At 36.8% G+C, this 6,000-nt stretch overlaps 1 protein-coding gene across 2 annotated transcripts in view; it reads left to right on the top strand.

The window, feature by feature from the left end:
- The first annotated feature begins 246 nt into the window (after nt 1-246).
- Nucleotides 247-6,000, top strand: part of LOC145242231 (uncharacterized) — a 28,582-nt gene continuing 22,828 nt past the window's right edge. Inside the window, exon 1 of one of the 2 annotated variants that reach the window (XM_080105228.1) lies at nt 247-384. The gene's annotated coding sequence lies outside the window, so the exon portion shown is untranslated. Of the gene's footprint in view, nt 385-5,564; nt 5,699-6,000 lie in introns of those variants that run through there. The other variant, XM_080105229.1, reaches the window with a different exon arrangement.

Raw genomic sequence — 6,000 nt, 5'->3', positions numbered from 1 at the left:
AATAATAATAAAAAAAAAAAAAAAAAAAAAAAAAAAATGATGAAATGCGGTTCCGTACTTATTTTTAGGTGGCAACGAAATGCAGCTTACACCGGCAAAGCAAATGCCCGGATGTTCTTTGTTATTCCAGAAGTGTTTACCGGCGATCAGAAAAAAAAAACAAAAAAACTCTTCCTGTGAAAAAAAAAAAAAAAAAAAACATTTTTTTTTTTTTTTATTCCGTCTTTTTTGTTTTGTTTGTGTCATTGCATTTCACTTAGGTGTCCCACTCATTTATTCCCGGGGGGAGTAGAGCCACTCCCCCTCCTCTCACCTCGTGCACCTGCTGACCATTGGTCATCGACAATTATACGCCAAACCTTAAAAAAGGAAAAGGCCAATGAGGTGAGTCTCCTATTTTTACCAGATTCGTGTAAAAATGTGTGTGCATGTATATATAATAAAAAAATATATACCTGTTTGTAATATGTGTGTATGTATGTGTGTTTTAATATATATATATATATATATATATATATATATATATATATATGTGTGTGTTGTTTGTTTTGGTTTTAGCGATATGTTTTGAATGAATTCAATTATTTACGAAAGCGCATTTTTACCTAAATGCGAGCTGGGAATAATTTTCCCTTTAACCAATTTGGTATCCCCACATGGGGAGTGGTTATTTTCAAAATGTAATTATCCACACATATATATATATTAGTGTGTGTATGTTTTTAAAGGCGGGGGAGGGAGTGTTGTTACTACTACGACATGTAAACAACTGGACTTTTGATCTGGACATCATCATCATCATTATTGTTATTATTATTTATTTAGCTTTTTTAAAATTAACTTTTCGGTCAATGTCATTTTCTTTTTATTAATATATATCGTTTTCTTTCTTTTTTTTTTCATTTTTTTTCTTCTTTTTTTCACATTACTAATCACGACATATTATTTTAAAGTTAATATAGTTTGGAAATTTGTCCAAAACAATTTATTTTGTTTTACCTACTTGTCTGTGACGCATTTGCGTTAAAAAAAAAAAAAAAATTCATAGAAGTTTTGGGCATTTAAAGTTTCAGAATTATTATCTGTGAGTAAAGTAATTAGGCGCCAGGCATCTTTTTTATTGACAGAAAGTAAGGTACTGAACCAGAACCACGATTGTCGGAATACGACGCCACGACTGAACCCCTTTCAACTTTAATCACAATCAATAAGTACAAGTTAATTTTCTTTAATCCAAATAGGTAAAAAAATTAGTTGGAAAGCAAATTAAATAGTAACGTTTAACGGCAAACCAGAAGAATCACCGACTCAAAATCCGCAGCAAACGGTGTGTCCAGTCAGATTCAGTTCTTGATATTAAACCTCATCCGTAATCAGGCGAAAATTCCAGTTTCTCAAATTTGTTAATTTACTAGCGAGGGAGATGAGGGGAGGGGCACCCAAGCTTTCCTTGACGTAAAATACACTGAAATATATTTTACTAATTAAAATATATTTAAGTGTATTAAAATTTAATTCATGCAAATAAATAACTTGAATGCCATCAGCTAGAATCGAAACTAAAACATTTAGCGCTCCAGACGTGTTCCCTACTGCTTGACTCAAATCTGACCCCCAATATCGTCATAGGCATGAAATATGTGCTTACATTAGAAATGGCTTTCCATGTGGTAGGAACATCTCCAGAGAAGATCCTAAATTGCCTGAAATTTGCTTCAGAGTAACACTTGCTCACAGCAATATGAATGCGGTGCTGTGACACAGCACCGCATTCATATTTGCCCTTTATCGCCTCCATAACAATGGAGTTAATATCATCGAAAGTATCTCTGAGAAAATTGACCATATTCTGTCTACCCATCCCTCGGTTAACATTGATATTTGTGGAGACATCAATGTTCACAATGTTGAATGGATAGTCCACTGATGATAAAGGGAGGTACTGTCATGATTTCTCGATTGCCCGATTGCCTATAACCTAACACAAATTGTTCACAAGCCAACCCATATGCCCGACTCCAACAGACAATATGCAAGTCTCCTTGATCTTTTTCTTACAACTTACCCAGAAATGTGCTCATCCTCCATTCTGTCTCCATTGGGATCTTCTGGTCACTCAGTTTTCTTGGTTAAGAAAAAGTCAAAATGTAATAAGTTTTCAGATGTACCTCTCCATCGTACTATATATTGATAGTCTGTGGTTGATTGGGATAACTTCCAAACATTTATATCAGCTATACCTCTGCACTTTATATTCAAAAAGAATGTGTCCTCTATAGTATTTGACCTGACTGAATGGTTAATTGTTGGTATAGACTGCTTCATACCCTCCAAGAAATTTCAGTAAACGCCCAATAGACAGCTGTGGTTCACCTCAGAATGTGCCACTGCCATTACTCACAGAAATCACTATTTCCATTGCTTCCAACATAATAGATGTGAAACCAAAGCCACCTTTAGGACTGCCAACAACCATTGTAAAAAAGTCTGTTGCCAAGGTCGCTGGAAAGATGGTGGGATCCTTCTACCGCTCCAGAAGATATCTTACTATTGACGCAATTCTCTATTTATATAAAAGCCAAGTATGTCCAAGGATGGAATACTAAAAAAAAAAAACAGCCTATCCTGCCTTGACAGAGTACAAAATAGACTTCGTGGCTTAGTGGGGGATGCCCTTTTCTCTACCCTGCAACCTCTCTTCCCACAGAAGAGATGATGTTGCGAGCCTATCCTTGTTTATCGTTATTTCCATGGCAGGTGCTCGTCTGAACTCCAATCTCCGGTCCCCCTCACCAATCTTTCACGAAAAACACCCATCTAGCTGAATCCACTGTGAAAAATTTCCCCCACTCTTTATCTGTGCCTAAATCAAAACGTGGACTCCATGAACAAAGCTTCTTTCTTAGAATTGCACGCCTGTGGAACTCTGTTCCGTCTGCCTGCTTCCCACCTGACTACAACTTGGATGTGTTCAAGTCCAACGTTAACAAATTCCTAATAAACCGCCTCCTTATGTAAACACTTCATCAAATCTCCACACTAACGTACTGTACTTGCAATAACCCTTATCCCTGAGTGACTTCCGGGCCTTGATAAAAAAAAAGTAATAAAGAATGCAAGTACATCAGGTTTAAAGCTTGCCTCACACCAGTTTTGGCAAATAACAAACAGAAGTGTGTTCTCTATCTCTACCATCATCAATGAACCTGAGGTAATCTTGTCAGCATTTGGCAAAGCAAAACTCTTTGCCAAGAACTTTGCAGCAAATTCTACCCTTTGTGATCAAGGCCACCTACCCCTCCTGTATTTCCTCTTTTGACTGAAAACACTCTACGTGACATACAATATCTGTATGTGATGTCACCAAGCTTATTAAAAATCTTGATCCCAATAAAGCAACTGGCCCCGACGGTATTCCAAAGTGCTCAAAAAGCTTTAACTGGAACTACCATACTTACAAAGCTGTTTAAAAGTTGTCTTAAGGAGAAATGCCTCCCAAAACCCTTGAAAACTTCATCAATCTGCCTCATATTTAAAAATTCCGGAGATCGGTCATCACCCTCTCAGTGCAGACCAATTAGTCTCCTGTACATCATGAGTAAGTTGCTGGAATCTGTGATAAACAGAGAAGTGATCAACCACCTCAGCAAAAATAACCTGCTCAGTGATATGCAATATGGTTTCCGTTCTGTGAGATCTACAGCTGATGTACTAACTATTAAATCACACAGGATTAGCGAATCTCTCAACAGGGGCTTCGTTTCTAGCGCAATAGCTCTTGACATGTCAAAGATTTTTAATAGAGTATGACATAAAGGTCTACAAGATCGTCAGCTATGGAATAGCTAGAAATGTCCTCTTAATTATTAAATCCCTTCTCTCTAATAGGCTTATAAGAGTAGTCATTTATGGGTAGAAATCAGAAACTCATAGTATTAACGCTGGCGTCCCTCAAGGTTACTTCTCGGACTCAACTCTTTTCCTAATCTTCATCAATGATCTCTCAAATCACATTCTTAGATCATTCATAGACATGACACCACAATTTATGGCAACACTTCAAAGGCCAACAATGACAAAGATCTTTCTGATTCTCTCTCTTCTAGTCTTGAGAACATAGTGCAATGGGGAAAAGGGTGGCTGGTTAATTTTAATGCATCGAAAACCAAGCTACTCTCCTCTCATCGTAATCACTCCGACCCACATCACACCCCAATTGAAATGAAAGACTCTTGTCTTGGGGAAAACCCCATGTCTTGCTGGAACTGACCTTCACTTCTGATTTCAAATAGAACACATACATCTAATCTGCTGCCAAGATCGCTGGAAAAATGGTTGGATCATTCTACCACTCCAGTTGGTATCTCACTGCCGATGCAATCCTCTCTTTGTATAAGAGCCAGGTACACTCTAAAATAGAGTACTGTTGCCACATCTAGGCAGGAGCTGCTTGGCGTGGCCTATCCGGCTTTGAAACCTATATCCTTTTCTCTTTCCTGTAATCTCTTTCCCATAGAAGAGATGTTGCAAGCTTGTCTCTGCTCTATCGTTATTTTCATGGCAAGTGCTCAACTGAACTCCAATCTATAGTCCCTCCTTGCTAAACTTTCACAAAAACCCTTGACTATCTACAACCACTATATATGATTCTCCCTACTTGTGCCTAAATCTAAATGCAGATTCCATGAACAAAGCTTCTTTCCCAGAACTGCCTGCCTGTAGAACACTGTTCTGATGACCTACTTCTTGGTCGAATACAACATGGTAGCCTTCAAATCCAATGTAAACAAGTTATTGTTGAGCCATCCCCATAAATAATCAAATTCCACTCAATTTACACAGTTAACGATTACTACATTACTACTTTACATTCATTAATCCTTATCCTCGAGTGGCTTCTCAAGTAAAAACAAAAAAAATTTTTTTTTAAACTTGCCAGCATATTTTTTTATGCATTATTCATCCATTCCAACAAAGATTTTACTTGGTGTATGATTACTATTTCTTGTTAATTTCAGTGTTATGTGACACCAGTAGTTTAAGAGTTTATCAGTTATATAGTTTCATACAGACATACACACATGCATAGATCTACTGTTATATTTATATAGATTTATTAAATTGTTAGGTAAATGTACAGAATAGTTAACAAAGCCCTCCCTTCTTCACATTAAAAATGGCTTTCTAAATAGTAACGTTATTATTTCAGCACAGTCATTCAACTATAAAAGATTAGTTATAAAAACCTTAACATGAGAAGGTAGTGTCAGAAATTGCATAGTGAATATGACTAACACTTCTACTTACATTTATCCTACTCTTCAGTGTTTGAAGGGTTAATTTAACAGCCATTTTTGTATTGAAGGTTTAGTTGTCACCGAAACATTGGACAGTCAACAATGAATTCAAGGCTGCTCGCCATTTTTGTATTAAGTTGAGTTGTCTTTGGACATTAAATTATCAACATGCTGCTCTTCACGATTCTTATTTGGAGAAATTTCCTCTTGAAATTTAATTTCTCTTTTTAATTTATTTTTAATATGAATTTAAAATTATTGATCTAGGCAAGAGCTGCTCAGCAAGCCCTATCCCGAGTTGGACATTGACAAGAGATGAGTGTCAAATAACAACTATGAAAAAAGGCACTGAACAAGGATCGGTACTCCTCATAAAGAGTTCAAAACAGCTTCAAAACCTAGTAGGTGATATCCTTTTCTCCCTACCCGACAACCTATTTCCTACAAAGAGACATTGCAAGCCTGTCTCTGCTCTATTTTTATTTTCATGGCAAGTGCTTGACTGAAATCCAATCCCCTCTTGCCAAACTTTCACAAAAAAAACACTCGACTAGCTATAACCACTATATATAATTCTCCCCACTCTCTATTTGTGCCTAAATCTAAACACAGATTCCATGAACAAAGTTTATTTCGCAGAACTGCACGCCTGTGGAACACTGTTCAGCTGTCCTGTTTCCTAGCGAATTACATTATGGTGACC

This window comes from Euprymna scolopes, chromosome 21, assembly GCF_053919585.1.
Source record: "Euprymna scolopes isolate OS-2025 chromosome 21, ASM5391958v1, whole genome shotgun sequence".
Taxonomy (NCBI): domain Eukaryota; kingdom Metazoa; phylum Mollusca; class Cephalopoda; order Sepiida; family Sepiolidae; genus Euprymna; species Euprymna scolopes.
The sequence above is the reverse complement of the archived record's forward strand: the minus strand, read 5'-3'. Positions and strand labels throughout refer to the sequence as shown.